The sequence below is a fragment of the Triturus cristatus genome, chromosome 7 (assembly GCF_964204655.1).
Source record: "Triturus cristatus chromosome 7, aTriCri1.1, whole genome shotgun sequence".
Lineage (NCBI taxonomy): Eukaryota > Metazoa > Chordata > Amphibia > Caudata > Salamandridae > Triturus > Triturus cristatus.
The window spans coordinates 349,303,369-349,323,976 of NC_140590.1; positions in this window are offsets into that span (position 1 = coordinate 349,303,369).

The window sequence follows — 20,608 nt, forward strand, 5'->3', positions numbered from 1 at the left end:
AAGGTCAATGTCCACGCAAGGATTCCTAATAATATATTCTTTCTTCTTAACGACGAAAGTGTTGAGAGGAGGTAAAGGCTTAGTTCGTCTTAGCGTGGAAAGTGATGACTTCTCACTTCGACTAGCGCTAGGACAAAATGCAAAGGAAAAAAAAACAGAACAAGAGAAACAGCGGAGTAAAGGAACCAGAACGAGGTCACAATAGGACACAGTAGAATAGCAGCTGGATTAAAGTCACTTCACGCCAAAACTAAGCACAAAACGAACTTCTGCCCGTGCAACCCATAGTCTTGCTGCCAAGCGTGCGAGTGAAATCCTTCTGTCCCTATCTGGCCCTTTCTAACTCCTGTAAATCAACTAATCACAATACGGGAACAGTCTCGAAAAAGGGGGAACAACCTTTACAACGCAACTTTTACAACGCACTACACTTACAACGCATTTTTTACAACGCACAATCCATTACAACGCATGACATTACAACGCAGGACACTACAACGCATTTTTAAAAACTACCTTTACAACGCATTCCATTACAACGCATAGTACCATTACAACGCATACCATTACAACGCATAATATTACACTACACTATCCAACACTTACCCTACTGTTACACCCACTGGAGTTAGAATAGTAATTTTTACCCCTATACTATCCAACACTTACCCTACTGTTGCATCCCCTGGAGTTAGAATAGTAATTTTTACCCCTATACTATACAGCACTTACCCTACTGTTGCACCCCCTGGAGTTAGAATAGTAATTTTTACCCCTATACTATCCAACACTTACCCTACTGTTGCACCCCCTGGAGTTAGAATAGTAATTTTTACCCCTATACTATCCAACACTTACCCTACTGTTGCACCCCCTGGAGTTAGAATAGTAATTTTTACCCCTATACTATCCAACACTTACCCTACTGTTGCACCCCCTGGAGTTAGAATAGTAATTTTTACCCCTATACTATCCAACACTCACCCTACTGTTGCACCCCCTGGAGTTAGAATAGTAATTTTTACACCTATACTATCCAACACTTACCCTACTGTTGCACCCCCTGGAGTTAGAATAGTAATTTTTACCCCTATACTATCCAACACTTACCCTACTGTTGCACCCCCTGGAGTTAGAATAGTAATTTTTACCCCTATACTATCCAACACTTACCCTACTGTTGCACCCCCTGGAGTTAGAATAGTAATTTTAACCCCTCTACTATGCAACACTTACCCTACTGTTGCACCCCCTGGAGTTAGAAAAGTAATTTTTACCCCTATACTATCTAATACTTACCTTAAATGCAATTTAATATTATGCGTTGTAATGGTATGCGTTGTAATGGTAGTATGCGTTGTAATGGAATGCGTTGTAAAGGTAGTTTTTAAAAATGCGTTGTAGTGTCATGCGTTGTAATGTTATGCGTTGTAATGGATTGTGCGTTGTAAAAAATGCGTTGTAAGTGCATGCGTTGTAAAAGTGTGCGTTGTAACGACATACATCCTCAAAATAGTCTCTAGGGGGGATAGGCTGCGCTCCGGCTAAGCGCGCACTGGGAAATACGAACTGGACTTCTCGTTCCTCCCGCACCCAATGTTTGTACAAGGAAGGCACTCAAAGCCACAGGTTGCTGCAATCACAGGGAATAGGAACTCGGTAACACTGGAATGGTACAGAGCAATCTCCGTGTTACCTGACTCCGAGTTTCAAGGACTCTCCAACTTCTCTCACGGTTCTATGTGGAGACGGGACTCGGACTCTCCAACTTCTCTCACGGTTCTATGTGGAGACGGGACTCGGCCCGACACGGGACTAAGTGCGGCAATGCTTCATGCTGAAATCCGGCGGGGAGCACCGTCCGCCATTACAATCCTGATATGTTTCTTGTTGTCAAGCACCTTCCACCCCCGGAGGCAGTGCTTATGTACTGCAGGCGTGGATATGCACCGCATGGCCTGCTGGGAGTCGTAGTCTTTGGGGCATATACTGTGGAAGTGGCGAAAACCGGGTATGGGTGTGTAGCGAGGCCTGGTCTGTCTTCCTCTTATTCTATGGGTGATCGCTACAGCGGATGTCTTAGAGGCACAGTCCCTACCCTTTTCTCGGATGCTGGTGTAGGGCCACAGATGCCCGGTCAACAGGAAGAGACCAGGCTCGTGAAGGAGAGGAACTGCTGTGGGAGAGGCTTGGCACCTGAGTTGTCTGTACTCAGACCTGGACACCGCCCTCACCCCTGTATAGGCCCCTCAGTATTGGAGCGCAGGTTCAAGCACATCCGGACCCCCAGACCCCGCTGCCAAAGCAGACGGCTGATCCGAGGGGGACGACGCCCAGCTCAGCCTGGAGACAACCCCACAGGGGCAGAGGAAGGAGAGGGGAATAGTGGAGGGGATTCGTGCCTCGGCCCCACGCCGCTCGGTAATTGCGGCTGATTCCACCCCCTCGGCAGGTGGTCTCTGAAGAGGAGAGCACCACCCAGGTCGACACCCCCGGACATGCAGCGCGGCCCGGGTGCCCGAGGCTCATAGGGCCCAGTCAGGAACTTTCAGTAGCAGTGCAGAATTGAGAAAGTAGTGGGGGGGCCCACCGCTGAGGACCCATGCTGCTCGATAGGTGTGGCTGATACCACCCTTCCCGTTGGTGGTCCGCCACGATGTGAGCGCCACAGGCACTGAGATCTCAAGGGGAACAGCAAAGGGTTCGGTGGTAGAGGCTCACGGGGCGTCTCAGGGCTGGCACAGAGAAGAGGGAGTGGTGGAGGGGGTCCTTGCCCAGGACCCCACGCCGCTCGATATATGCGGCCGATTCCAGCCCTAGGTAGGTGGATCACAGCCTCAGATGCACTGCGCCAGCCAGACCGCAGGGCCAGTAGCGCAGACCCAGGCCGCTAGACCCCGGAGGACGTTTGATATTATTAAACCGTGCTACTTCTATCTTTGGTTGCATGAGATTGTGATGCTGATGGTGTTAGTGCATTCTGTTGAATTTGGATTGGCTGTTGGAGGCCAAAACACTGCATTCTGAATGTACTGTGGTCATGCATGCATTGCAGTTCCAGAAGGTGAAGTATACTAAAAGCGTTGCCTTTATGTGTCGGTGTTGCGTTGCAGGCGTTCAATACAAATCGATGGGGTTTAGTGGGTATTGTCATGCGTATGGCCCATAGTGCCATGATTAGTCACATGAGAGTGTGGTATTGGTATGTCTAGGGAGTTATGTTGCTTTGTTGCTCTATGGTCCTGGGATCTGGGGCTGGTTGGCTCAGATTAAAGGATTTTATTTAGCCAAACGATGCATTGCCTTAGTCACATTATTTATATTCACTGCCATTAAAATTATGTGATTCTGAGGCTGTGGTGGTTTCTGCATAATTATCCTGTAACCTCACCTGCTGCATAATGTGTACATGTCAACAAAATCATAGCTCAAACGGATCAAACGTTACCAAAAAAAGTGTCTCAAATGCTGACTCAGAGGCAGACCTTTTGCAAAGGTTAACTGGCCCTCTTTCAGTTGCTAATTGCTGCATTCTGGTGTTAACTGGTGCTAATGGAACTAAACCATTGTCCAGACAGGATTACTTTGTGTGAAAATGCTGAAAGAACGAAATAACAATGTTACAGCCTGTGCTGCTTTATGACGCATCATTTGCCCTTTCCTGTTCCATAATTTTGTCAGAACTGCTCCTAATGTTGTCATCCACTCTCTCATAATTGCCTACATTCAGGTGATGCATTAAATTGGATGCGCGAATACCTGAAGGTGTCGCCTTTCAGAGTCTTCATTACCTGAGCCGTTCCAACACGATTGGCTGCGCGTGGGTGATCTGTGGCCAGTGCCTAGGTTTCCGCTGCCAGCCTCTGTGACACCAAGCCAGGTTTGAGCGGGAGAGTGACGAATGATATTGACAAACAGCAGTAAATAAAGGCAACTCTGCCACTTTGGGTAAAAGTCAGAAGAGGCACCTTGTTTACAAGCAGCTGTTGTGTTTGCCACCTGAAATAAACTCACAAGGATTGATTGCAGACAAAAGTGTTTGTGAAAACTCAGCAAGGAAGTTCCATCCAAAACAATCTTACTGGGTTTCACACAAGATTAACCGTGAGGTGTATCTTGAAATAGGAGCTAACCCTTTGTTGGTTTGAAAAGCGCGTTCCGCTTAGTCCCTGTAGGCATTTTTTTCTCTACCTTTTACACCCTCGGAATAAAAAAACCTAACCCCAATTATGTAGTGCACGTATGCCGGTGGGTGTCTTGGCGCTTTCCGAACCTGAACATTCTGAGATTGGACCAGATAGTTGATGAAGAGCCACGTTTTAAGTTCCTTCTTAAATGAGAGCAGGGGTGAAATAGCTCTACGGTATGGAGGGAGATTGTTCCAGAGCCTGGCTTTGCTGGTGAAAGAGCTCTTTCCTCCCCAGTACATTCTTGAATCTGGTGGTGGCGATTGTTCTACCTGTAGCCGAATACAGGTGACTATTGGGGGTGTACCACCTAAGGTGGTCCCATAAGAATTCAGATCCTGCATGATGCAGGGCTTTGTGGGCCACACAGAGGGCCTTGAATTTAATCTGCTTTTGAACCGGGAGGCAGTGCAGCTCTCGGATTCCAAGGTCAATCTAGTGAAATTTTGGGAGATTCAAAATCATTCTGGCTGCTGCATTCTGGGCCAATTGGAGCCTTCTGATCAACTTTCCTTGTAGGCTAATGTACAGTCCATTGCAGTAGTCCAATTTTCAGAGGACTAATGCTGTAATCACGTTTTTCCTGGTCTTGCAAGGAATGAAAGGAATAATTTTCCTAATCATCCTTAGAGTGTGCAAGAAAGACAAAGCCACCTTAGATACTTGTGCTCCATATTTGAGCTTATCATCAGTAATGAAGCCCAAGGTTTTGGCTTTGGTCACAGGTAATGGTGGCAGATCTAGACTGTCAGGCCACCAAGATGGAGACCATGCAGGGAGGGGGTTTCAGAATAAGAATACTTCGGTTCTACCTGAGTTAAGTTTTAAATAATGCTTACTCATTCATGAACCAATGGCCCCCATGCAGTCTGTCATGATTCGACGTCGCCGGCCCTAGCTCGCGAAGACAGTGGGAAAAAACTACACTTCCCAGGAGGCGCGGCAGCCACGCGCGGTCACGTAACGTCCCAGCAACGGATAAGACCCGAATCCACCCAGGGGGCGTTGCCTATGATTCGAGTTATCCTCACAACGGATCTTTGCTACTACCCTTGCGGTTTCCAGCCAGCTGTATACCTCGAACCGTCGGAGCTTCCAGCCGACCATTCAGGAGTTGCTGCCTTCCCTCGACGTCGCCACTGCCGGTACCTGGTACACTCGGTGAGTACCGCGACGTACCTTGTCAGCCTCTCAGCCCCCGTAGTCCCGGACCGACGGTCCTACGGAGCCCTCAGCTCCCTCTCCAGGAGCCTTGAGGGCCTAACTCCACGACCAAAGCCCACGGATTTCCGGGCAAACAACACCCCGGTGCGCGCTCCTCTGCTCACGCCAGGGAATCGAGCATGGAGTAGAAGCGCGAGCACCGCGTGGGTAGAATCTCCACTCTACCGTGTCAACCTTCTGTTCGCGTCTCCCAAGACTGTCGGGTAGAGACGGAACAGAACGCCTCATCAGTTTACAATCAATCCTCTGAGGGGAGGAAAAACCTTGCCAGCTTGGCGCTCCTCCGCCCTTGGATTTCCGGGCGTGGAAGTGGTAGCGCCAACCAACCTCGTGACTCACTCTCGCAGCGATCTACCTCTCATCCTTGCTTTCCCGTGAAGTCGACGGGACACTTTCCTGCGGGGGTCAACGGGGTCAAGACATCACCCCCATTTGACCCGCGATCCCTCGTCATCGAGAGACACGAACACCAGGTACCAGGGAACATACCCGCGAGGGGAGGGTTAAGCGGAAGGGGTATAGGTCACCTAGATCCTCATCTGACCCTCTGCTTCTTTTCCTCTAGGTCTCTCTCCCAGCTGTTCCTACCCCTCCTTCCCTCGCTCACCCGTCTCCCTAGTCCGCGTGTATATTACCCTTCCCGGACTGGGGACGGATGGGAGGGGGACCCATACTTAGCATCAGTGTCATCCCGAGGAGAAGATCACAGAGGACCGTGGCACAGTCTTGATGGACCTGAGGAATCTTTATCAACTGCTGTTATTACCAATTGGGTGTCATCAGCATAAGAGGTGGGGTTCAAGTTGAAGCTTTTGATTAAGGATGCTAATTTTGAGACATATATATTAAACAGGGTTGGGGTCAGTGAAGAGCCCTGTGGAACCCCGCAAGAAAATGTAAAAGGTAAGGGTTAATAGTGGCCCAGGGTCAAAGGTTGTGTCCTCTCTGAGAGGAAGGGCGAGAGGAGGTAGAGGACCTTGTCTTTGACTCCTATGGCATTCAAGCGGTGGATCAGGGCTTATGGTCCACGGTATCGAATGCAGCAGATAGGTCCAGGAAAATGAGGACGGCTGATCCCCCACTATCTAAAGAAGTTCTTCTTTCTGCTGTAGTTTTGATGAGGGCCGTTTCTGTGCGGTGATCTGTTCTAAAACCAAACTGGCAGGGGTCCAACTGATGGTTGTCAAGGATACATTTTTAGAATTCCGAGTTAATAATGCTTTCTGCAATTTTCGCTGGAAGGGGAAGTCTAGAGATGGAACGATAATTGTTGGGATCATTAATATCAAGATTGGGCTTTTTTATTAGAGGGAGAATAGAGGCTCGTTTTCACCTGGTGGGAAACACCCCTTGCGAAAACATTAGGGTAAAATTTGACGATAAATAAGTGGAAATGGGTTCTGGAGCCAGTTTCAGAATCCTGAGAGGGCATGGGTCATAAGGTGACCCTAATTCAGCTCCTAGCAGGAGAGAGGCTACTTGATTAGAGAGGTGGATGCAGATTCCCAGAGCGGGGTAGCCTAGATCTTTCCGCTGTCTCAGCTCATTTGTATCCTTGGATATTGAATTGTCAAATTTATTATTAAAATCTGATCGACCTTGTCTTTAAAAGTAAAGGCATGAATATCACAGAATTGTTGGCTATGTATGGTTGAGTTGTTTTTAGGGACAGAGGTAAGCTGTGTGACCAACTGAAACAGTTCCTTGTTGGAATTGGACGCATTCTTGATCATTTATGTACAATAGAGACTCTTTCATTGATAAGGTTTTTGTATTTGGCTAGCGCTCGTTTGTATAACTGTTTATCTTGGGCTTCATAGTGCTTACGCCAGTGCCTTTCTTGCCTTCTGCAGGCTTGTTTCTCCAGTCTCAAGGCTTCAGAGAACCAGGGGGCAGAATGTTCTTTTCTGTTATTGTGTGACGTGGTAGTGGAGCTGGTTTTAAAAAGGCAGAATTAAGGCGGTTGATTTAGGCAGGAGATAATAAGTTAACATCAGAAGGGAGGTCAGGTTGTCTCTGCGCTTGGCAGTGAGTTAGTGTGATGGCGTCTATTTTGTGCCAGGCTCTTTGAGTGACAGATTTGGCTGGCTTAGAGAAGGCCTGTCCTTTAGACGGCAGCATATAGTCAAAGATAATGGCTCGGTGATCAGACCAACTAAGAGGAAGTGTCTTGTGGATTGTTGATAGCAGGATTGTTGGAGGAGAGTCCATCAAGGGTGTGATCAGCCGAGTGTGTGGGGTCCCTTGATGAGTTGTCTAAGTCCTAGTTCTGATGCCATCTCTATGAGGGCAAAGGTGTCTTTATCATTGATGGCTTCTAGATGGAAGTTAATGTCGCCAAGAAAGGCATAGTAATCAAATGGAAGGCCAAATTCCAGCAATGATTGAAAGTTGTGCAGAAATTTACTTTTAGGCCCTGGGAGCCGGTATAGAAGCATGCCTTTAAACATCTCCTGTTTATGGAAACCTAGTTTAAAAGAAAAGGTCTTGCATTCAGCATAAGGAACAGCCGTGCAGTGGGCATTAATTCAACTGTGATAGATCAAAGTGAGGCCACCACCTCTTTTTACAGGCCTATCAAGTCTAAATAGTTCAAAAATAGTGGGAACAGCTTCCATACCATTGCTACCACAAAAAGCGGGTCGGCAGCCTCGTCACCCCAGGATTCAGTAACGAAGCGAGCATCTAGACCTGCAGCGTCGATGAGTTCAGCTATTTCATATTTGTGTTTGGGTAGGGATCGTTCATTGATAAGGGCGATATTTAGTGTGGCTTTAATGTTTTTGAGAGGGGGAGGCCCTGCATTTATGGTGGATGGAATGAGAGTCGATCTCAGAATGATTTCATTACAGTTAGGGCAAAAGAGTCTACATGGAGGGGCTGTCGAATCTAGACAGAGTTATGTGCAACCGCGGTAGACAAAGGGGGTGTAAAGCATGGAGCATCCCACCTGAATATTTGATGCAGGCCTCTGCCTTCAATGAAAAAGATCCAGGGTCCCTGGCCTTAGGCACTGTCCGGGCATGGACGGGCAAAGACAGACTTGCCTTTGGCGCCCTGGCGGTGCGCCGGCTGCACGTGTCCTGTGCACAGACACGAAGTGTCTATGAATAAGTACCATCTAAAGGAGGGGGCGTGTCTAGCCTCGCTGCCGGAGCGCGTAAATGAAAGGTAAGTGAGCAAAGTAAAATGGGGCTTTTCAACTGGGGCTTATCAACCCCTGCAACACCTACAGGCTCCTCTGCGAAATGTTGTTACTGATAACTAAAATGTAAAAACAAATTCAAAGTGAGAAAGAACATATAAAATAAGTAAAAACAGGTTGGCGGGGACCACCAGCAGTGGCGCCCACCCTAGCGGGAGCCAGGCATATCCCAAACCGGAAATACAAGGAAAGCAATGTAGTTGCATCCTCGCTCTACCATGCTCAGGAGGAGTCGAGTCCTCAGCAGGTAGGTGCAAAATGTCAAAAAAGCCATAACATTAACAGAAGTGATGCCAAGGAGTGCAGGTGGGCCTTTGAAGTGATATTCAAAGTACGGCCCGGGGGCCACATCCGGCCCTCGTGATCTTTATATGAACCCTAGTCAACAACAGCACTGGGCTGCTCTTTACTCGATTCAGCCCTACCATCAAAACATCAACAACGATTTTAAAGAAACAGGCAAGCGTTTGCTTAAAGGTTAACTGACAATTAAAAAGGGAGTAACTAGAATGTCCTGCAGTGCTTAACTTTAGGAACATCTTATTTTTTAAAGACCTCTTGCAACAAAAATGTAAATATATGATAAAGTATTTTCAGAATTAAAAAAGTGTATTTCATTAAAATGCAGAATTGTTTTTCTTTAGTACATAGGGTTATCAGTGCATTGAGAAGTATTTGTTTTTAAAGTGTTCATTTTCAAATATCGATTCAGAAACATTTATTCCACAAACTCATGACAAAAATACCAATACTGAGCTAAGAGGCAAGTCAGTTGTTATGTGCACCCTTATGGGCGGCGTGGGTTCCGATTACACTGGAAATACATCGTTTATTAAATCAAACACAGGAGAAGGTTTTTACAGCACATATCCTGAAGTCATGTATTTCAAGGTCTTCTTATATATAAAAATGCAGAAAAAAAGGAAAAGTGAAATAAAACAATTAGCTAGGATCACACAATTTGGGAATATATGTCGTTACTACGCATTCAGTTGCAACGCATGCCTTTACCACGCATGCCTTACAACGGAATGATTTTTCTACGCATATCCTTTACCTCGATTATTCCTTTACCACACATTTTTTGGGGGGGGGAGACCCCCCCTATCCCCCACAGTAAAGGCTGTTTCCCACAATTTGGTTAGTTGGGGAAGCTGGGTTTCATCCCAGCTTTTCTGGTTTCACATTCTGCAATTCAGCCACTAGAAGTATATTTTTCTCATCCTCTAGGCCCCCCACCCCCCAGATCCCTGATCGCTACCCCGCTGGGATCAATGTGACCTTTAGTCACATCACAGTCCAAATATTTTAGCCCCTGGGAAAATGTTTGCAAGTAACTATGAATTGGGGATTGCTGGAGAAACTATGACAAGCAGGATGACTAGGATTGAATTGCTCTGGCGGAAGGAAGACATCATCTCCACGCACTTTTAATTAGAGGTTTTTGTGAATGTCAAATATGCACTTTCAGCAAAAAAAATCACCCGTTCAACTAAATGACAGCAGAGGAAATACAAAATAAAACCAATTGATGGCATATCCAGCAGGAAAGGCTTTAATGTGCTACCGCATGGAAGAAACCTTCATGCTCTACATTCCCTACTATTTCTATTTGCCTATATTACCTCTTTAAAACCAAACCAGGAAGATAGCAATGAAAAATGCCATACAAGGAAAAATAATGGCAAAGAAACATACATGCAAAGTGAAGATGAAAGACTCAAGTGCCAAAACAATGGGTAAGAACAGCAAAAACAGGCATATAAGATACTTCAATATCTGATGATGCAATGTAGTGCTGAGATTCAAATTAGTTCAGCGTGCATTGGAGCACAAGCACTCCATAGTAGCCAGAATGATACACCAAACTATCAATAGCATAAAGTAAAAGAGTAAGTTTACTGTGGTCAGAAAAAGCCCACTCTATGAATGTTTAAAAGATTACTAACAATAGGCCTTGCAGACATCGGTATTTTCAAAGCAGGCCTAAATATGGCTTTGCAGCAGAAAACGAAAACAGCGCCCTACTTTTTGCATATTTTTCCAGCACAATAAGAACACATTTCCTGGGAATTTTTCACTTGTGATGGAACATTGGGGCATATTTTCAAGGGAAGTGGCGGAGTGAGGTGTTAGCCTTCCTGGTTTAATGCCTCACTCTGCCATTTCAGAAACGCAGGGCTGCACCATATTTACAAGAATATGGAGCAAGCTTATACAGCGCACGGATGCCAAGGCGTCTTGGCGCTGTAGCAGGAGACGGGTTAGTAAAGGAGGCGTGCCTCATTTCTGCCGGGTGAATAGCCGTGTCTTCAGCAATTTCCTGAACAGAGAACTGGAAGGCTGTAGTCTGATGTCGTCTGGTAATTCTTTCCATAACTTAGAAGCACAATATGTCAAGCTTCTACCTCCCCATCCAGCCCTTTGTATTCTAGGTATCTGGACTAGACCTTTGTTAGCAGATCTGAGATTACGCCGTGGAATATACTTATGGAATAATTTCTGTAGATCCGCTCCTCCACCACCAAACCGGGCTTTATGTACCAGGTACAGAGCCTTGAATTAAATTTGCTGTTGCACTTGCAGCCAATGAAGTGTTTTAATGCTGCTAGAAATGTGATGGTACTTAGGAGCGTTTAGCAGCATTCTAGCTGCAGCATTTTGCAGATATTGTAGTTTGGACAATTGGCGCTTGTTCTTGCCCAGGAAAAGGGCGTTACAATAGTCAATCCGTGAAAGGATCAAAGCAACTACAACAGATCCAGGGGAATAAAAGGGAAAATTTTACATAGGATTTTTAGTTGAAAAAAGCAGGATGATGTTAACTGATTAATCTGGCCCCCAAAACTTAGTTGATCTTCCAGCCAGATTCCCAAGTTCCTGATTTTTCCTGTGGTTACAGGGCATTGACCTGCCTCAGCCGGCCACCACTCTTGGTTCCAGGGTGGTGACCCAGTCCCAAACTCCATCACCTCTGTTTTTCCCATGTTTGGGACAGGGCTAACCCCTGGGGAACTCCACAGAGGAGGGAAAATCTCTCTGATTTGTTGTTGTCCCAGCACCCCCCCTGTTCCCTTGCCATGAGTAACGAGGGAAGAAGGCTTAAAGCCTCCTCCTTGATTCCTATTACCTTCAGCCTTTGAATTAATACCTGATGGTTCACTGTATCAAAAGCAGCTGAGAGGTCAAGTAGGATTAGAATGGCCTTTCCTCCGCCATCGAGTTGTCTATGTATTTCCTCAGTGGCCATAATTAGGTCTGATTCTGTGGAGTGCCGTTGTGTAAAGCCATGTTGGGAATGGTCTATAATGTTATTAAGCTCCAGGTATCCCGTTTGGTCTTGATTCATACTTTTTTCTAAGATTTTTGCCGCTAACGGTAGGCAAGATATGGGCTGATAGTTTTCGACCACATAGGGGTCCAAGGATGGTTTCTTTAAAATTGGCCTAATACACGCCGTCTTCCAGGAGATGGGGAAGATTCATAATGTTATTCAGAAGTGGAGAAAGTTGCTTACTGATCTTATCTGAGACCAAATGTATTGTAGCCGGAGGGCAGAGGTCTGTTGGAGACTCGGATGTTGCTGCTAATAGCACATCATTTATTTTATCCGCTGATGGAGGGGTAAAGCTACTCAACTGACTTGCCATAGTCGGCCTGTTTAGGTCAGCTGGCCCAGGTGACCAGGTATTACTGGAGTTAGGGAGTTTCCCTGCCTGTTCGTCATAGATCCATTGTACTTTAGTCTGGAAGACGCTTGCCATCGTATTGCAAAGAATTTTGTCCGGTACAAATTGATTTTCTTGGTTTAGTTTGGATAGAGCCGTGACGATCTTGAAAAGCTCTCTTGAGGAGTTTTTAGCCCCCTCAATTTTGCTAGTAAAGTACTTCCTTTTTGCGTTTTTGATAGCTTCCTTGTACACTCTTAAGGCGAGTTTATAGGGAAGTTTGCTCTGTTCACTAGAAGCTACCCTTCAGACCCTTTCTAAGTGCCTACACCTGACTTTTATGGCTTTAAGGTTTGGATTGTACCAGGGGGCAGAAGCACTCTTTCTCCGTTGTTTATTTAGTCTTTCTGGGGCCAACTGATCCGTAGCTGATCTGATCCAGCCATCCATGTTATCAGATGCCTCATTAGCATCTGGCCCTAGCAGGGGTAGACTTCTATCCAACAACTCTGCTAGATCTTCTCTCCTGATGTTATGCCATGGCCTTGATTTAACAGGGGGCAGGTTCTTCGGCTGGAACCTGTCACTCTCCTGGTGCAAGAGTTTGAAAAAAAAGGCAATGTGATCCGACCATGTTAAGGGTAGTATTTTCTCAACTGTGATTTTAGGGTTGTTGGTAAAAATACCATCAAGAGTATGTTGGGCCTTGTGTGCAGGTTCCAAAACTAGTTGTGTAAGGCCGAAACCTTCTAAATTATCTACTAGAGTGGATGTGTCTGAGTTCTTGTCCACATCTAAATTAAAGTTAAAATCCCCCAATGTTGTAAATGTTAGGGAGTCCAAGCATGATTCCATGAATGTCTGTAGAACTTGTACGAACAGTATTTTTTGTCCAGGCGGCCGGTATAGGAGCATACCAGGGAGGGATGCGGTGTTGGAAAATTGAATATTAAAGGCCATAGCTTCCGCTCCTGGCAACTGGTTTGTCGCGAAAATATAGGTCCCCCTTCCTGCACATAAACAATCTTTAAATGTCGCTTTGTAACTTCTATGTGTGCTGCTTAATGTAGCACACACAGACGTTGCAAAATGGTATTTTTAAAATATGATCGTTTTTTTGCAAGTATAGTGACCTTCCTGTACATAAACAATCATTGGCCTTTTGAGGTTTATATGTGTGCCGCACAACACAGCACACATGAAAACAGCAAAAACAAGGAGAAATGAAACATTTCTCCTTGTTGCGCAAGGGTAGGACCAGATTTTCCCTGGTGCTAATTCTGGCGCTACATTTATGCCTCCCTTGTAAATAGGGGGAAGCGTCAGAATCAATGGGTGTTGCGGTGGATTGCCCAAAGCAACACCCATTGCCCTCCCCTTTCACACTAAGCATAGCGTAAAAGGGGGCCTTATTTACAAGGCAGCATTAAGCCCTGTTAAGTGGCTTACCGCCGCCTTGTAAATAAGGAGAAGCCTTTATCGCTACAGGAACATCGTAAAAAGAGACATTGCCGTGGCGATACGGGCTTGTAAATATGCCCCCTAGTTTTTATATAGGACATGTTCATCAATTACGAGGACACTCACTGCTAAAGTGCAGAGCTTGTCTTCAGTTGTTGGTCTGGCCATGGGTACAAACTGCTGCATAGAGCCAAAACAGGCACTATTATTTATTTTGGATAACTATTTCAGTAGAATCACATTTTAATCACTTGAAAGCATAAAGTAAATAAGTTTACATAATTTAGACTGCACTATCATGACTTTCTACACATTCAATTACGAATGGCACCTCTAAAACCCTCTGAGCTGCTCCTCCAGCCCACAGTGCCCCTCCCTGCCCTTCATCACTCTTAGCTCACATGAGGAGGTAGGACAGGAGCTGGTTTAGCAGAGTTCCTGAGTGGGCTGTGACCTGGGGGATCTTTTTGTTTTGTGGTCTGCTGCCTCTCTCCTTTAACCCCTTCTGTGCCACGCCCTTTCCCCCTCCTGTGCCGGGCGTTTCATTAGTGGGTGGGGTTCATGACGAGATAGTCTCGTCATGGGCACAGCGCGACCGTGCTCCATGACGAGACTATCTTGTCATGGGCACAGAAGAGGTTAACCTAGCCCCCCTCAGTATTCAGCGTCCTGTTTAGGGGCGTGGCTTTCACAGCGGATGTAGTGTTACCAGGTTTCTAGAGCGTGCTGCACCCAGTGCTCCAACTGCTGGAGTCAAAGCTGCCAATTGACCCTGATTATGCAGACTCTTTGCTCTCAGCTGTGGCAATGGTTTCTCAGTACAACCCCCACCTCATCGGATAGTCTGGCTGCGCTGGTGCCCACCTGCACAGCAAAGGACACATATCCAGGGCACAAGTCCTAAAAAAAGAAGTGGGGGGACGCTGACGTCACGACAGGAAGTGACGTCATGAAAGGTGGCTTGCGCCATCAGACTCATTGCCTCCCCTCGCTCACCCCTTAGATACTCACTACAGATGGGAATACTTGTTTCCAGATCAATCTCATGAAAATATATTGCTAAAGTAATTTGCCTCCTAATATACATCACATCTTACCCCATGTTCATGCCTCCATCCAGTTATTGAGCCTCCAAAAACCCAACTCACATGCACCATTCACAACCCCCTATAAAGAAACCCAGGGCCATATTAGCAAGGGCAGTATCGCCGCTTTAGCGGCACTTTTTGCCGATAAATCGGCGATATTTTTATCGCCCTATTAGCAAGCTGTCGCTAACAACTGTTAGCGACAGATTAATGGCGATAGCGGACGTTTTTTTACCGCTTTGCATGTCAGCGATATTTATCGCTAATGACATGCAAAGTGGGCGTTCCTCACTAAAAGTAATAGGAAGAAGTCGCTAACACAACTTCTCCCTATTAGCAATGCCCGCGAAGCGATAATAAAACTCGCGCTAACCGTGATTATCGCTGGATTTTAACACCTGCTAAAATCCTGACTTAGCTATTGTTTTCTAAGGGAGGTGATTCTATGACTGAATCCTCACCTGCCTATTAGCGACCTTTTCCTTAGCGATGGGAATTCATCGCTGGTATTCCCGCGTTATTGATGGAGAATCGCCGCTATCGCTGGTTCATTATCGCCTTGGAGATAAACGTTGATAATAACGCGTTATCTCCACGATCTAAACCAGCGCTAGCCGGCGATAAAAAATACTGCGCTAAGCGTGCTTTGCGATGATTATCGCAAGTCCTTGCTAATATGGACCACAGTACTTTAACTTGTTGCCCTGACAGAGTCCACATCCTTCTGCCAAACTCTAAATCAGGTGGTTAGTATCTACAGTCCTGGGGTGCTTTTTTTCGATAATAAAATAAAAACGAGAAATCTATGTTTTTTTAAACAGCTAGCCCACTCAATGTCTCCTCTGAGTACCTCTGAGTTCCTATTTGAATGCTTGAAGGGTTTCCATCAAATCTGTTTTGGTAACATGCGTTTCTGTGTCTGTTTGAAGTACCATGTTTTTTGTTTATTTGTCACTCAAAGCTCCTGTCTGTTTGCCTCTTCTTAGGAGATGTGAGCTCTGGTGGGAGAACTTTCTGGGCACTTTTCTTCGGAGGCAGCAATCATCTGCTATTGTATTTCCAGCAATGTTTCTGCTCAGCCGCTCAGCGCTCTCTGTCCTCTCACCGACCTAGATTTTCTTGTATGGAATTGTCAATCAGCATGTCTAGAGTCACCATAGAGGGACTCGCCATGAACGCTGGGGGATGTTAGGCACTGTCTAAATTTCTTACGAGGAAATCTCACTCACTACCCCTCTCGCCACATACTATTCACATCGCTCCTGCTAAAGTGGTTTTAATGAAAACGCGTAATTGTATTAGCACAGTTTGATTAACATAATGAATTCAAGTTATTGTGCTGAGAAATTGTTTGTTTTAACATGAATAATGTAGGCCTCATTTCTAAATGGTTGTTGCTGCCTGTCACCATCTTATTCTTGCACACAATCAACTGTCCTTTTCCCAATGTGCATCTAGCATAGAAAATATATTTTGTAGGCAAGTTTTTGAACAGAATGTTATTCTCTTATGTACAAGATACCGCTTTGTTCGCAAGCTTCGTTCTCCAGCTGTGTTACAAGAGGGAATGCTTTTCCAAGGTCTCACCTATTAGGACCACAAGGTGATTCTCATGAAAAATTAACCTTGACTGTAGAAGAAGTTGTATTAACTATAATGTGTTTTTGCCATTTATTTTGCCTTCTGTAATAACTTAAGCCTTTACTAAACCTTCTTGGGTTTCATTATAATACTTGTCAGTCTTCATTATGAAGCCTAATGTGCTTTACATTTAATTCTGAAATGTTTTTTGATATTGAGTTTACATGTTCACCATGTCCAGTTATGGAGCAACAAAATTATTAAGGGATTAACACCACTCCCGGTACATCAGTAGTAGTGGCGGCTGCCACATAAACAATGTGGTGGGGCGGGGGAGTGGCACGGGGGAGTACAAGGGGGAAGCGCAGGGTGAGGGAGTTTAATAATAATAATACGTTTTTAAAAGTTAAACTAACCTGCTGCCGGCCACCTCCCGCATTGCACCTCGGTGTTGGTTCTTCCTTGTCTCAGCAGACACTGGAACTACTTCAAAGACTCCCTGCCCAAATCCCCACTCTACTCTCCTGCTATGAGAGCACTGCTGGGATTGGCCTGAGCAGGCTGAAAAGACGCTCCGCTCAGGACAAGGAGTCTGTGGGGTTTTTCTAGCCCTGCTGTTCAATACGGCCGGGTTAGAGAAACCTAAGTGAGCATGTGTGTAGTATCCTGTATATTTCACTGTGCGGTGTATCTCTTTAATGCTTTAGTGTTTTGTCATTCCAGAATGTTATGGTTACTCAGCAACTTCTAGAATTGCCACTGTGTTGGTTGGAGCTGTTGATGGAGCCGGTGCTGTCCGACTCCACTGACTATGTAGCCATTAATAAACCATATTAATTATCACTTATGTGCTTGGTTACTACAAAATATTGGCGACGATCTTTGGCTACATGGTTGAACCCATTCCTGCTATGGATTTACTTGGAAGACGGTTTCCTGCTTCTTTCAACATGAGCCGGTGAGCTACTACGTTTATCTTCAACGTCGGAACTTTCGAACTTTCTGCCAGTGAGGTAGGACCTTTTTGAGTGTGCCGCATTGGCATTTTGGGGGCACCCGCGATAAATTCAAATAACGAGGTTCAAATTTTACATGGACACGCTTTTATTTACCTTTGAATTTCCACTCAACTACCGTCCCGCATCCCGCGCTCTCTCCTCGCGCCATTGTTCTTCTCACAAGCCAGTTTTACCCAAGGCCATCCGTTCCAGCTCGCAACAATTGTTCTGAGGCTCGCTGCGTCTGGGAACGATTTACGCAACACGTCAAAGTGCATGGTTATGTCCGCGGCCATCTTAAAAGAGTGGGAAGATTCTCACTCATAAGCATTGAAAACAAGTCATTCTGAGCAGTGCACTCGCTACTGCAACGCTACGCTTTATATTGTGGAAGTGAATAATCTTCGTGCTAGCTGATTTGTCTACAGTGATGTACACACTATACAGCATCTCCATTTCTTCATAAAGAATCTGTGTGGTTATATAAACCTATGGCCTAAGGTGATGCACACACCGTAAACATCCTTATTTCCCATAATGACAGTGTGCTCACCAAGTGCTTGTCATCTTTACTCTTTCTGGTGAACAGTGATGCACACACTTCTGGGATTTTCTAGATTGTGCATGCTCACAGGTCAACAGTGATGCACACACTGTTATGTTATATTTAGATTTCCAACCAAAGTGGGCAGTGATGCACACACATCTTTAATACATTTTGTCATGCACACTCACAGTTAAACAGTGATGAACACACTTTTACACTACCTTAGTTATCCAACTATTTAGAACATCACTTAAATTGTTGCTATTTTCAACAAACGTTCTACATTTGTTTGTTATCATCACGCTTCCTCAAGTATTGATGTCTTTAAGATATGTGCACCATGCAAGCTGTTAATCCTCCACCCGCATTGTTGGACTCACCTGGGGAACCTGCAGTCAGGTGGAAAATCTGGTACGATGCCTTTGAAGCCTATTTGGGTGCCATCGGTGCTTCAAGATTTAGTGCAGAAAGAAAATGGTGCCTATTACTACACTCTTTGGGGTTTGAAGGAAGATCTATTTTCTAACATTTGCCCCCATTGTCACAAGAGGAGTTGGAGGGTATCGATGAGTACTGTGAGGCTGTTTTAAAATTAAGATCCAGGTTTGATAAACAAACCAGCCTTATGGTGCTTAGGCATAAGTCTTTCAAAAGGAAACAAGCAGAATCGGAAGATGTGGACTCTTATGTCTCTGCTTTACGTAGACTTGCAGCTGAATGCAGATTTTAGAATTTCACAGATCAACTTATCAGGTATCAGTTTGTCTGGCAGTGGATGATACCATCAAAGTCGCTAAGAGCATCGAAGTATCAATGGTCTTGTTGAAAGAATTGGACGATAAGCCTAATGATGCTGTTAACATAGTCAATGTTAATAACTCTGTGAAACAACAAGTTAAGTCTTCTCAAAGTATTGCTAATATCTCTTCCAAGTCTAACGCTGAAATGTTTAATACCAATAGGGTGAATGGTGGAAATATGTATCTTAGATATGGTAATCCTCCACATCTCAAGGGATCCAGGTGCCCTGCTATTAACATTATGTGCCACAGGGGAACAACCTTTACAACGCAACTTTTACAACGCACTACCATTACAACGCATTTTTTACAACGCATAATCCATTACAACGCATGACATTACAACGCATGACACTACAACGCATTTTTAAAAACTACCTTTACAACGCATTCCATTACAACGCATACTACCATTACAACGCATACCATTACAACGCATAATATTACACTATACTATCCAACACTTACCCTACTGATGCACCCCCTGGAGTTAGAATAGTAATTTTTACCCCTATACTATCCAACACTTACCCTACTGATGCACCCCCTGGAGTTAGAATAGTAATTTTTACCCCTATACTATCCAACACTTACCCTACTGATGCACCCCCTGAAGTTAGAATAGTAATTTTTACCCCTATACTATCCAACACTTACCCTACTGATGCACCCCCTGGAGTTAGAATAGTAATTTTTACCCCTATACTATCCAACACTTACCCTACTGATGCACCCCCTGGAGTTAGAATAGTAATTTTTACCCCTATACTATCCAACACTTACCCTACTGATGCACCCCCTGGAGTTAGAATAGTAATTTTTACCCCTATACTATCCAACACTTACCCTACTGATGCACCCCCTGGAGTTAGAATAGTAATTTTTACCCCTATACTATCCAACACTTACCCTACTGTTGCACCCCCTGGAGTTAGAATAGTAATTTTTACCCCTATACTATCCAACACTTACCCTACTGTTGCACCCCCTGGAGTTAGAATAGTAATTTTTACCCCTATACTATCTAATACTTACCTTAAATGTAATTTAATATTATGCGTTGTAATGGTATGCGTTGTAAAGGTAGTATGCGTTGTAATGGTAATGCGTTGTAAAGGTATTTTTTAAAAATGCGTTGTAGTGTCATGCGTTGTAATGTCATGCGTTGTAATGGATTATGCGTTGTAAAAAATGCGTTGTAAGTGCATGCGTTGTAAAAGTGTGCGTTGTAACGTCATACATCCTGTGCCACAATTGCAAGAAAATGGTTCACTATGCAATGCAAAAGTCTGTCTTAAGAAGAAGGGTTTCAAGAAACCCCCTGTATGTGCAGTCGAGTCTGACGACGATTCCAATTCTGAGGTCATTTCTGTGGTCAGAAGTGAAAATGATGGGAATGTTGATCCAAAGTATGAGATTGCTCAGGGTGTGGTTGAGGGTGATCCTTCGTCATGTATTGATCCTATTGACGTAGATGTGGGTTGTCACGCGGTAAAGTTGTTGGTAGATTCTGAGGCAAAGATCACCATGATCACACAAAAGCTTTTTGAAGAAATATGGAAGGGTTCACAACCTTTATCCCCACCTGATCGATCACCTGTATCATATAAAGGGCAAAAATTTTAACTGATGGTTTTTGTTTTAGGAAGAAATGAGATTCCAAGGGAGGAGAATGAAAGGGCAGGTGTATGTTGCAGTAAAAGGTCTACACATTTTAGGGTGGTTTCACTAAGGACTTTTTGGAATGATTTTGAAGCCTGGTGCAGAAAAACAAGTGTTGGTAGTGAGTAATGAAGAAGAAGGAGATGTGTGGAAATACTAATTTCCTGAAGTTTTCAGGAGTGGTTTG